The sequence below is a fragment of the Nipponia nippon genome, unplaced genomic scaffold (assembly GCF_047370975.1).
Source record: "Nipponia nippon isolate SJK-2023a ecotype South Korea unplaced genomic scaffold, ASM4737097v1 scaffold_3, whole genome shotgun sequence".
NCBI classification, from domain to species: domain Eukaryota; kingdom Metazoa; phylum Chordata; class Aves; order Pelecaniformes; family Threskiornithidae; genus Nipponia; species Nipponia nippon.
The window spans coordinates 106,046,637-106,060,314 of NW_028262347.1; positions in this window are offsets into that span (position 1 = coordinate 106,046,637).

A 13,678-nucleotide genomic window follows, 5' to 3' on the forward strand; every position below is an offset into this window, starting at 1 on the left:
CAGCCACTAACCTCACTAAGAGAGTATAAGTGTAGGCTTGTACTGACAGGCAAGTGAGAGGGGGCTTGGAGTGTAACCTCTTCCATTTGCACCACTATATCCAGAAAAAGTTGTCTACTCATAACAGTACATGTAAGCTGATGTAAACCCACTGCACATGAAAACACATGAATGCTAATACTGTTTTTGCTTAATTTAACCACTACGCTGTGTGGAAGTATCTGAATCTCCATCGGTCACTTTCAAGGGCAACTTTAGAGACCAGGAATTGTTTCTTCTAGTGCTGCATTGAAGGACGCACCACTAAAATGACACACAAGTCTATAAAAATCATAGAATCATAGAATGCTTTGGGATGAAAGGGACCTCTAAAGGTCATCTAGTCTGTCCCCCCTGCAATTGGCAGGGACATCTTCAGCTAGATCAGGCTGCTCAGAGCCCCATCCAGCCTGGCCTTGAATGTTTCCAGGGATGGGGCATTTACCACCTCTCTGGGCAACCCGGTCCAGTGTCTCACCATCCTCATCATGAAAAATTTTTTGCTTGGGTTTAGTCTAAATCTACCCTCCTTTAATTTAAAACTATTAACCCTTGTCCTGTTGCAGCAGGCCTTGCTAAAAAGACTATCCCCATCTTTCTTGTAGGCCCCCTTTAAGTATTGAAAGGCTGCAATAAGGTGTCCCCGCAGCCTTCTCTTCTCCAGGCTGAACAACCCCAGCTCTTTCAGCCTTTCCTCATAGGAGAAGTGTTCCATCCCTCTGATCATGTTTGTGGCCCTCCTCTGGATCTGCTCCAACAGGTCCATGTCTTTCCTGTGCTGAGAACTCCAGAGCTGGATGCAGTACCCCAGGTGGGGTCTCACCAGAACAGAGTAGAGGGGTCTTTAGCCAACTTTCTCTAGATACAGTATTTTTCTTAACCTTCTATCCCTTTCAGCTGTTGTACTCCAATTTCTTAGCTATGTCTAGCAGTCCTCTTTAGGCCTCAAGTGCTGCCTGATAGTCTAAAAGCACGTCCTGTAAATAAATGACCAAAACCAAGGCGACCCAATCCTGTTTCAGTATAGCCAAAGGCAAAACTTCTTGTATCAGTGGCAGCAAGGTGAAGTGAGGAAAAAAAAAAAAAAAACATTTTGGAAGAAGTGACTTAGCCTGAGGACCTCAGGTGCTATTCTGCAAGATGTTGAGCAATCTGCTTTCAAATCTAAGCTGATCGAATGTCAGGAAAGATGGGAACTTGAAGTGACATTTTTCTAGGGAGTTGGAGGGCTAATATAGACTGATTTTAAGGGCTGAAGAGCGGTCCATAGCAGGCAGATTAGCAAGACATACTTGCTAATTCTTAAAGATCTCTTAGAATGAAAAGCAGCTAGAAAAATGCATTTTTAGTCAGCATTCTTTTACTTGGCATGAGGTGCTCGGCAATGGGTTAATTAACATATCAAATAGTCTAATTTCTGAACATACCCAGGTGAGGACTTCAACCTAGATAAAATCAGTCTGTCTATCCTATTTCTTGATTTTCCTGTGGTTCCACCCCTCAAAGATTAATAACTTACAGTAACATGGTGCTTTGAAGTGCCTTATGTTTAAGAGTAGCCCAGTGATGAATTTGTATCTTTATATCTTTATGACACAAGAAACTTCATCAAAAGAGACTGAAAATCCATTGAAGACTAGAAGTAACTTAAAACACAAATAATATCTGAGTAAGGGCAAGACAAATGCTTTTTTAATATCAAGTATTCTAAATACCCTAAGAAAATTTCTTGCAGCCTATCTCAGGACTTGCTGTGCAATAAATCAAACTTGGAATACAAAATTAGGGGCATTAAAAATAGGGCCAATATTAACATTTGGATTGAGTTATAGTTTTGAAATCATCAATGATAATTCCAAAGTAAATTTACAGAACTTATGAACAGTCTGTCCCAAGCCTAGCAGTATATTGATGGGACATGACGAAGGCAGAACACTTTCTATAGTCACAGGTAGAGAAGGAATGGATGCAGCTAGCATCAAACTCACTGCCTCTGACTTTCCCGAGTCGTGGTGGCAGGGACAGTATTTGGCACGAACCTGAACCAGGGCCAGAATCATCTCTCTGCATTCTGTAGGAGGAAAATACTTAACTGATCTCCTTTATGGACTTAAATATTATATAGTTATAAATGTGAATGTAAAGACGTTTTTGAAATTTAAAATTATCCTAGTATGCACACAGATTAAGTATTTGATGTACTGAATAATTTCTGAATTGAAATGGGAAGATAAGGCTTGCTTTTTATAGAGGCACAAGATTATTGCACAGTATATATGTATTAAACTGATTCTGGGTCTCTACAGACAGTTTGGGATCAGTGAAATAATTCTGCCCCATTCAAGAGTGTCTACACTTAAATATTCCTAAATGAACAATTTTCACATGAGGATCACAATCTTTTGTTGCTCAAGGCTGCATGTTGTTTGCTTCTTTAAAAAAAAAAAAAATCCAAACCCTGTAATTTGGAATACTCTATGGAGATTTTGAGAGGTGTTGGTCTCCAAAATAACTAGGACTATGTAGTTAGAAGATATTGAAGAAGCACTGAAAGCTGGGACCAAACCGTCTGTCAGTGAGAACCCTAACCCTGTTTTGTTTTGCTTCTGATTCATAACAATCCACAAAACTGTAACATGCAATTGGCTACAGAGGAAAGAAGATGATCACTTCAGACTGTAATTGTGAGCTTTGGACAGGGTCTGACTTCATCTATTGTGTTGATGACAGTTCTGATTTAATGCTTCAGGTTATATTTTGGTTTTGAAGAACAGTACTCTTCCATAAGAAAAATTAAGCTTATCAAAATATAGTATAGAAATTTCATACTAAGAAATGACAACTAAATATATTGTTTTTATATACACTATTCATCTATAACATTTAAAATTTAAACCCGAAGTAAATTCTCAACAATAAATTCTCAAAATATATTAAAATGTAGTTAAAATTGAATTAAGGGAATGTTGTTGCTATCACCACACTAATGACTGTTACTGATAATCTTAGGGGAAATACAGAAAAAACTGTATTGAAAATAAACGTAATATAATATTGTAATCATATCTGTATGAATATTTTAGAGAAAAAAAAGAAGGAAATAATCTGGGGAGATAAGATGCCCTCACTGTGTACTTTAGACTTTTTAAAATGTCCAGATTAAACTCTGAGCTTCTTGTGTATATAATGTATCTTAAGGCCTGTACAGTAACCTTTTAATATATTTAAAATCAGGTCTTGATACATGCTGTCATTCATGACAACATGTTTTTTACCTAGAAATATAAGCATAATAACTGGATAAAAAGCTGGATTATTACTAATTACTTTCTTAAGTACAACCTACTATATTTCAATGCTGCTTGTCCATAAAATAACAGTAAAGTTTAGCTACATGAAAAGTTGGAAGAGACTGAAAAGAGCACATATTTGAAAGATCTAGTTTAAAATTAATTCAAATCATAACCTGATTTATTCACATATATTCCATATACAAATTTTATACTCTGACTCATTGTACACTTGTTCTTATAATTTTGGAAAGAATACAGGGTATTCCTCATACCAGAGAGATGAATCTCATTAAGTATGAAATTCAACTCTCTGAAATATGGGTTGGAAATTTATGGGTTTATAATTTGTATAAACACTTAAAATGATGTTAAAAAATTCTGTTCAAATAAAGTAGACAGGCAGAGCCAAATCTGTAAACACTGACAAGTCAATAAGGGAGTTGCCTTGTTGCTGAAGCATGACTTTGCCTTAGGAGGATTATGCCACAGAAATTATAGCTGTAATGATATAGCCTTCATTATATGATATTTTTTCACTCTCTAATGTAAATTCATTTATTTTATTACCTTTCTAGAAACATGCACTTTAATCAATAGGAGAATTAACCACGCTATTGCAAAGTATTCAGCACTCAAGGGGGATAAAATTTCATTGCTGAAGAGAGCGAAATTTCATTGCTAGGAAATCATAAACTTCTCATGGGCTGCGCCAGTCTTTAAAAAGTCTAATCTTTGAAGGAGAGAGTTGAAATCTGATTCCTGAACAGTGTGATATATGCCTCTCTGTAGTGAATTTCACGAGCTGAGTGGTAAGGGTGTTGAGAGATGTGGCATTATTACAAGATCTATCGACATTGTTCCTCAAAGACACAAAATGTTATTGATGCCAAAAGAAAATGTAGAAGAACTCGGCATCCTACAGAATCAGACTTAAAGGGCCAAATTCAGATTTCCTCTTTACTTCAAAGGGAACCTACCTGTGAATTTCAGAGGAGAACATTACACTATCTGCAGTCAGTTTACAAATAGATATTCTTTCAGCAGAAATGTATAAAAATATCTCACTGGATAACTGCATTCAAAAGAAATTGGTGCTATGTTTGTTCTTGCTAAGCTTGTATGCCCTATCACCTCCACCCTGGCTGACGTCAAACCCCAAGGACCTCACGGAATATCTATCTGTGAGAGAGAGCTACTGCCATTCTTTTATTTTTTCATGCACCTTTCATTAAAAGCTCATCCTACAAGAGAGCATAACGGACTGGTGGCCTAGAACTGAATCTAATACATCTAATACATAATCTACATTCTAGTGCTTCAAAGATTGAAGCTTCAAAGACACGCTGTCTGCTGCTGCAGTGCCAGAAATAGTAGGACAGTAGAACTCAGGCACCATAGTAGTATTTCTCTTTTATGTTTATTGCCTTATGTCCTTTTTTAGGCATTATATAATTCTCTGCAATGAGGCAGCCTCGTTTCAGTCATAGGAACTATGACTGAATGACGAGTCAAATGACGTGCTGATGCTGAGGTTAAAAGGTAGCACCATAACATATGTAAAAGAACCTGAGCAGGCTTTACACTAGTTTCTTCAGGTGCCAAAGAAAAATGATGTCTCAAGTGAAAGATGAAGAGCTAAGATTTTAGCCTATACTGTCCAGGCTTCCCAAAGTCTCTCCACAGCTTCTCAAGCAGCTAATCCTACTGTAGTCAACGCTGCTGTGGTTTGCTATTGTTAATATGTTAAATAGGTACTCTAAAGCTAGTTTTTGAGTCCTGAAAGTGTCACAGTTATACCTCTGTTTGCAGTAGAGAGATATCCAAAGCTTCTGATCTTGATTCTGACGCTGACTGGCTCTATCACCTGAGAAAGTCTTAGTGCCTTCTTTCACCACATCACTGAGTATGATGCAGTTTGCTGTCATTAGTGATCCACTTTAGATGTAAATAGTAAATTAACATTATTTTTATTCCTCTGGAGTTTCCATCTAAAAATTTCTAAATCAGTAATGTTTATTGAAGCATACACCAAAACTTCCATAAAATAAGGCTGCTTTTAGTTTAGAAACTGCAAACTGTAATGCAGGGACTTGCCTAAAAACACATTAGAGAGCAGTAAAGAAATTAGGAAACCAGTTTCTTAATTGAGAGTCTTCAGTCCCAGGTTGTAATCACTAGAGACATGTCTTTCTGGTGTTTGCAGTTCAGTGCTGTTTCCTAAATAATAGTACTCAGTATAAATCCATGAATAAATAACATACTTAAACATGTTTTCCAGAGTCATGTGAACTGTTTTATACAAATGAAGACTTATCCCTGCCGTAAGAGCAGTAACAATTTAGTGCCTTCTATTCCTTTGCCTTCAATAGAAAATAAAAATAGGCTGAGGTAGTCTGAATTTTTATCAGTGAAATTCTGTCATAGGTGAATATTTCTAACTCCAGAAGAAGGCAGGAGGGACTGAGCACTGACATTCTGGACCACAATCTGGCCAACTCTACATTATCATTTTTCATACAAGCAAGCAGCCTTCTATTCATAATTAGCTAATGACTTGAGAGAAATGAAATGAGCTTTAATGTAAAAAACCAAAACAAAACAGGGTAAATATTACATACTGCTGTACAAATCCAAGAAGATGAATGCTATAATACTTACTTAATTGATAATGAGATTAAGAGAAATACGTAGGAACCTACCTGTACAAGCTGGACAGTTGCTGCATCCAGAATAGTCTGAAATCTTCTATATTTTTGCCCAATACTGATTGTTTAGACCATCATAGTTGTAAATGTCACAGTAAACATATTGAGGACTTGCTTGGACTTCTGTTCCTTGGTTTTTCTCTCTTCCTCTTTCTTTCCTTCTGTCTTCTCTCTTTCTTTCTCTCTCTCTCTCTTTCCTCCTTTCTCACTTTCTACTGCTTTGTTTATGTCTTGTAACTAAGCACTGTGTGGTCTGGCAAGTGGCTAAGCAAGTAAACAGTAAGGTTCCTTCTCTTGCTTGCAAGCCAAGCCTAGCAGCTCCTGGTTTGAAGTTGAGGGCAACGTCATGTCTGCTGAGGCTGTTTACGCTCCTTCCTTTTCCTCTTTTTTTGTTTTCTTTTTTTTCTTTTTTTTTGGTAGTTCACCCACCAGGTAATAAGAGTCAGCTTTTAGGAAATGGCTTAATATAAATCTCTGGGTCCATTGACATGTAAGAACTCAATTGGATTACCTGACGCACACGGGAGCATTAGATCTAAAGCCCTGTAGACTGATGTCACTTTCAGCCCCCTGCCAATCCAGAGAGAAGCAGTACACCAAAGCAGAGATTGGTGGTCTAAGGGGGTGAGTGTGTCTTTTATGAGCAGCAAAATCCTTCAGACTCAATAAACAATGCAAATAAGATTTTGATGGGTCTGCCTGGCAGTTGTTTTACTAAAAGAAGGGAATTTGATTGTTTTTTTTTAATATTGCTCAATCTGAAAAATTCTGGTTAATTATTGCAGGATGCTGCTGTGCTCAGAGCAGGGCAAAGGGAGCTTGTGGGATGCTGCAGGGAAACTGTGAGCTTGGCATAAGAAAGTGAAAAAAAAAAAAAAAACCTTAGCAAAACAAAAGAAAGTTCTATTGGACTTATTCAATAAGCTCTACACATTAATTGTTCCTCCATTTTTCCCAGCTTTGTTTCTCTTGGCATTCTATTTTATTCTTTCCATCTTCAAAACAGCTTTCTTCTGTTTTGAGCTAAATAGAAGTCCCTCTGCCTCCAAAAAGTCTGAATTCATTTATTTACTTCCAAGTGTTAAAAAAAAAAAAAAGGAAGAAATCAAATGGTATGTTATGTATTGCAACGGCAAATATCCAGTTTTATGATAATGTTAGTATTCAGATAGAGCAGACAGCATTTTATTTTTAAAGACGACCCTCAAAAATCGGATGACACAACAGAAAATATGGTATCATACAATGGGCCAAAAGCTACAACAAGAAAATATTCCTATCAGGCATCCATCTCTTTTGCTGTCCATGTCTATGGCAGACACTAGTCAAGATTATTTTACCAGCAGTAGGTGAAATCATCATCACCCTAGATCCTCATACTGTTTGATTTATCAGCTGACACTCAACCATGTTCTTCTTTATGTCTTGTCCTTCCTTGGACTGTAAGACTGTCTCCACTCATGATTCTTGTCCTCCTTAAGTGCTCTTCTGGGGAGTAGTTGGAGGATCCCTCACTTTCTCCCTCCAGCTTTGCATAAGCATTCCACAAAGCTGCATTTGTTTCCTCTTTCTCTGTATAATTTGCCCCTGAGCAACGTGATTTGCAAATGCAATGTCAACTACAATCTTTATGCCAATGTCTCACAGATGTCTCCACTGTAGATTTCTCTCTTCATGTCCAAATGAAAACCTTGGTTTGTCTCTCTTTGCCTAACTTAATGCAACTAGTCATTTAAGTTCAACATGGCCAAAAATAGCCCTTGCATTTCCATATTTCTCAGTCCTTTTTCCTTTCTTAGTCACTGTGAACGATGCCACTGTTATCCCTAGCCCGTACCCTGGGTTTCACATTCAGTTTGGTCTTCTTCCTAAGTCAACCCTTCCACTGTATCTGGATCTTGACATGTGCTTTTGAATAAAATTTACAAGCTATGGTCTTCTTTATATATCTTTAAACAAAATTTATTCAGGCTTTCATGATCTAAATTGCTGCAAATCCCTCCTTCCGACACTGACAAATGCAATATTGTCTTATCCAAAACGTCACTGAAAACATCCATCTTGCTGAATTCTCACACTGGGCACATCATCCATCTTTTTGTATCCCTTCTCTGGTCCCCTTTTTTTTTATATCAGCAAAATAAATATATTTTTTTCTAAACTTGATCTTGGTCCAGAAGTCATAAATCTGATTGAAGGGCAGTCTGCCAGGAATGCAGGCAGGAATAAAACTAGGTAGAAAATTCTCACATCTGAGATGTCTCAAACAGAACATTTTGGAATCGGCAAACCAACATTTACTGATAAATCTTACCAACTGTGCAATAAAGACTATTTGTTGACCCTTTTCTTGTGATCACTGGGACTGATACTGCTCTTCATTTTTTGGATTCACAGATCCAAATACCAACAGATCAGTAAAAGGCTGTTGATGATAAAAAGAAACTCTGAGCATTGATGCACCTCAGGATGTATTCAGACTGATTGTCCGATACAGTCACACTAGCAGGAGAAAAGCAACACAGAAGTTTGTGGCTGTTCCTCCCCCAGGTAATGAGTGGGGAGGAGATAGGAAGTTATTTATAGTGGTGCATTTGTAGCTACCAGACTTGATTTAAGGAGATGTGTGTCTAATGCTGTTTGTGCAGTTAATAGGGCATGAGGCTTGTTGAATCATTTTGCTAGAAATAATGTGTTGTGTGAATATGCTCCCATTAAATCAGGTAGAAATGTCAATTTGATTAACTAATCAAAGTTCCTAAATACTTTATGCTCCATTGCTTTAAGAAAAGACTCAGTCCTTCTTATGAAAACATGGGCCCATTGCAAAACTGTGGTAGTTCTGTTGGAGTAAGCAATGGATCCCGATTTGTGAAATCAAATTCTCACCCATGGTTCCTTCTCTATTCTAAATAGTCATTGAAAACAGCCATTGTAGAAAATTATTCACATCATATTGGTCTGAATCAAAGTAGTATTTCAGACTCATAAACTCAAAACAGACAGTATGAGGGCTTCAGTTGCATTCATTCTATTCACCTATTGAATCCTTACTGTGTACAGATGCATGTATGTAATTGTGGCAAAGTTTATGTAACTAGATCACTATGAAAGAAGGTTAACAAGATGAAAGACTATTTATCCCAGTGAAGGAACTGCTGGATGGAGGCTTAGGATCTCCCTTATGTTCCATCCAGCCTTCTGAGAACTGGCAAGGATTAGAATCCAATTATTCTCTGACATTAATGCCTTTTCATCCCACAGAAGCTGAAGTGTGGGAAGCTCTTAAAGTTTACATAAAGGTGAGGATTATTTACTTCTCAGCTGATGGTGGTACAAGCATGCCGTCAAAACTACAACCACAGGTCAGGCGTGGGCTTTCTGTTAAACAGAGAAGACTCACAGTGCTTCTGTTAGGTTTTAACTGTTTTTAGTTCAGAGTCCCATGGAGGGGATCATAAACTGCTTGAGCCATCAGAACTAAATGGAGATCACTTGAGCTTTCAGAAAAAATGAGGGAATGTCCCTTTTTGTTTTAAGTCTGCTCAAGTCATGTAACAGGACCTAACCACTTCTTCTGATAATGAACTTCCATGCATCATCCCTATGCCCAGTATACAAACAAATTAAAGTTTTATTTCCATAATGGTTTCTAAGCAGATTGGAATTGGTCCAGTCATCTATATTTAGCTTAGCAAAGTAATATAGGGATGTGAGTCTACGCTCTTGTTCTGGTCTTTGCTCTCAGGGGCATTTCACACTAGTATCTTCATGGGAATCAGGTGTGATTTGTGTAGCCCTGATCTCAGTTTTGAAGAAAAAGGGAGGAGGCCAATATGTAAGCAAGATGCAAAGAAAGGATCTATGTAAGGAAATTAATTTCAAATTTATAGCTGAACAAACATAGCTGAACAGCCTGTTTCCCTTTAAGAAATAATTCCCTAGTTAATTAAAAAAAAAACCACTAAACTGAGAGTGGAGGTGTTTTGGGGTTTGTTTTTAAGTTTGTGCTTGAAGAGAGCAGGAAGGCAGCATAACTCTTACCTGCCACTGGTGACAGTAACCAGTTTTCCTTAAGAACAATAGTTGGCAAAGGCTGGATCAAACCCCTGGGAGTTTCTAAATCTTTAGAAAGTTCTATGAATGGATGAGACCCAATTAAAATACCATTTTTAATACAATCTGTTTAATTTGCTTTTGCTTCTTACGCTGCTTTTGAGATGTGATGCGAGGCGATAAAACATAATTGGACAAGTAGCTCATGTTTGTGATACCCGATTGCAGCTCTGCTGATCCTATAAGTAATTCAATGAGAGGCAGTATTCCTATGATACATCCTCCAATGCATCTTTCTAGGATACAAGAAGAGAGGGTGTGAAGCAAGTAATTGATGACAGAAAGTAAAAACTGGCACTGTTTAATGCCAAATGCTCTCAGACTGTAATGGAGTTACTCTCTAAAGAAGAACTGTAAGTTCAGGCCATTAATCTGAGGAAAGAAAGAGTGAAACTTCTTTAAAGGTTTCTGGAATATGGTGATGGAATTCTGTGTGTACACTCCATGTATAGTTTCATTGAAAATAGCCATTTTACCCAGCAATGACATGGATGCTGGTTATAAGGAAAAAAAAATCTCTTTTCTCTCTTGGAAAAGAGATTTTATATTTGGTTTGCTCTTGGCCACCACAATGAAACCTGCATACATTCAGATATACTTGTGTATATCAGATTAACTCTTTACTTATAGAGTGAAAATAATTTTTCTCTACATCAGCTGAAGTGATCAAAATATATCTTCATTTTAAAATCCTAAAATGAGTGTACATAAGTGGTCACAGGGTAGTATTCCACAATGCAGAGGTGTGTGCAGGCACCAAACTAGCACAAAGAGGTACAGTTTCACCCAAGGCGAATTATTTGCTATTGCAGTTATCCTCCTTACTCTGCCTAGTGTAGTTTGCTTAGTGCTAAATCATGGTATTGTGCAGTATAGGCATAACACACACTATTAATTCTCTTCAAACTGCTTTGGTCAGTTCATAACAAAATACCAAGTCAAAAGACATAAAGCTCAGTCTGTATTCCTCTATCTGCCATTTAGCTCACAGTCCCCACATTTAGTTGTTTTTCAAAACTACATTCAGAAGTTATTAGGTTTTGTACTGGGATCATTATATGGAATGCTAGATTCAACTAGCATTTAGACAGGATGTCAGATAATTGGGGTTGATCAATTTCATTTGAAATGCAGTCATTTCCCAGCTCTTTTCAGAGATAGTGTATGACATGCTATCTAACATGGGAGAGGTGTTAGCATTTAGGAGTTGAAATTAAAAAACTCTGACAAGAACTGGTGCACTCCTGATAAGTCTTTTTTTTAACCGGAAAGATGCATTGAGCAAGTTCAGGGCTGAAGAACATTGAATGATGGTTGGAGAGAACGTAACTGAAAGTTTGCCTTCAGAATTCCCTGAGTTTAGTTGCAGAGTCGTCAGTGGTGTTATTCAGTGTAAGGTCACTAAATTTTGGTCAACTTTGAACGGTTCCACGTAGCAGAAACCATTAACAGAGGATGGTACAGGGACTTTTCCAACTATGATCACCTTATAATGACAATGGAGAAACAGCTGATATAAAAGTCCCTATGGCCTTGTTCTGAATCCTGGAAATGCCTTTTTCTCTGGAATTATTCTTAGAAAGCCAAATATGAAGTCTTCATTGATAAGAATGCAGGAAGGGAAATCAGGCATGTCAGTATGTAATTTAGAAAGACAGGAGTGGGGTACAGATATAAATTAGAAGTGTGTTTGGCAGATTGCTGAACTAAACCCCACAGCTGAAAAGCTGCACACAAGTTGGGTGGAAGTGTGGATCTGCTGGAGGGTAGGAAGGCCCTGCAGAGGGACCTGGGCAGGCTGGATCATTGGGCCAGGGACAACTGTATGAGGTTTAACAAGGCTAAGTGCCGGGTCCTGCACTTGGGTCACAACAACCCCATGCAACGCTACAGGCTGGGGGAGGAGTGGCTGGAGAGCTGCCTGGCAGAAAAGGACCTGGGGGTGTTGGTTGACGGCCACCTGAACATGAGCCAGCAGTGTGCTCAGGTGGCCAAGAGGGCCAATGGCATTCTGGCCTGTATCAAGAATAGTGTGGCCAGCAGGACCAGGGAGTCCTGTAGTGCCCCTGTACTTGGCATTGGTGAGGCCGCACCTCGAGTACTGTGTTCAGTTTTGGGCCCCTCACTACAAGAAGGACATTTAGGTGCTGGAGCGTGTCCAGAGGAGGGCAACGAAGTTGGTGAAGGATCTGGAGCACAAGTCTTATGAGGAGAGGCTGAGGGAGCTGGGGCTGTTTAGTCTGGAGAAGAGGAGGCTGAGGGGTGACCTTATTGCTCTCTACAACTACCAGAAAGGAGGTTGTAGGGAGGTGGGGGTTGGTCTCTTCTCCCTAGTAACGAGTGATAGGACGAGAGGAAACGGCCTCAAGCTGCACCAGGGGAGGTTTAGGTTAGACATTAGGAGAAACTTCTTCACCGAAAGGGTAGTCAGGCACTGGAACAGGCTGCCCAGGGAAGTGGTTGAGTCCCCATCCCTGGAGGTATTTAAAGAACGGATAGGTGTGGTGCTCGAGGACATGGTATAGATGGACTTGGCAGTGTTAGGTTAACGGTTGGACTCGATGATCTTAAGGGTCTTTTCCAACCTTGATGATTCTATGATTCTATGATTTACAATCAATCTTTCCCCAGTAAAGAAACCACAACAACTTGGCTGTGAATTAGGTAGAATATATTGCCACAGTCCAGCCGAGTGAACCCACTGTCTAGTGTTGTCCTCAGATAATGCCAAACCCCAAGAACTTCTCCTAAATTTTCCCATGCAAAATTTCAATTGAGTAGTAGTATAAATAAAGAATACCCTATGCTGTGTTAATATCGGTGTATAGAAATATGAGGCATGTGATACCATAAGCACTGTTTTCTAATAGTTAAACTACACTTCTCTCCACAAACAATTTCCAGTTGGCTGAGTATGTCTAATGATTGTACATACTTTGCTGCCTATTTACTTGGTATACCTATTATTACAAATTGGCTGTACATGGAATGATGACAGCCCAGAAAGAACTTTGCAGGATCAGCAATGAAGGGGTTAATAGTATTAATGACATTTCCGAGAACACAGTTTCTTGACTAAACATACAGAAATGTCATTTCTGCTGAGCTTCAGTATCCCTTAGCCATGAACATGGCCCTACCTTCATGTTCACATTTATAACCTGTTGCATGGTGCCCCACGGTGGCTGCTTGCCTTCTGTTACATTTGCGCAAGCCAGCAAGTGCTCAGATCATTTTGGTTACTGCTAAAAAATAAATATTTACCCCAGTTCATGATTATTTGCTAATAGTCAGAATTCAAGTGTAAAACAACATTTGGCAACTAGTGAATGTTTCTAGTTCCATTCAAAGAGGGAACGCAGGTCCCTCCAGCGAGTTACTAGAAGTTGATTTCATACTGCTTTTCAAGACATAATTGAATAAAAAATCTAACTGTTACTATGTTTCTTTTATTATGTTCTTTTTTATCTATTTCATTATTAAAATGAAACATTTTAGCATCAGCTGTATTTATCAACAGTTAGA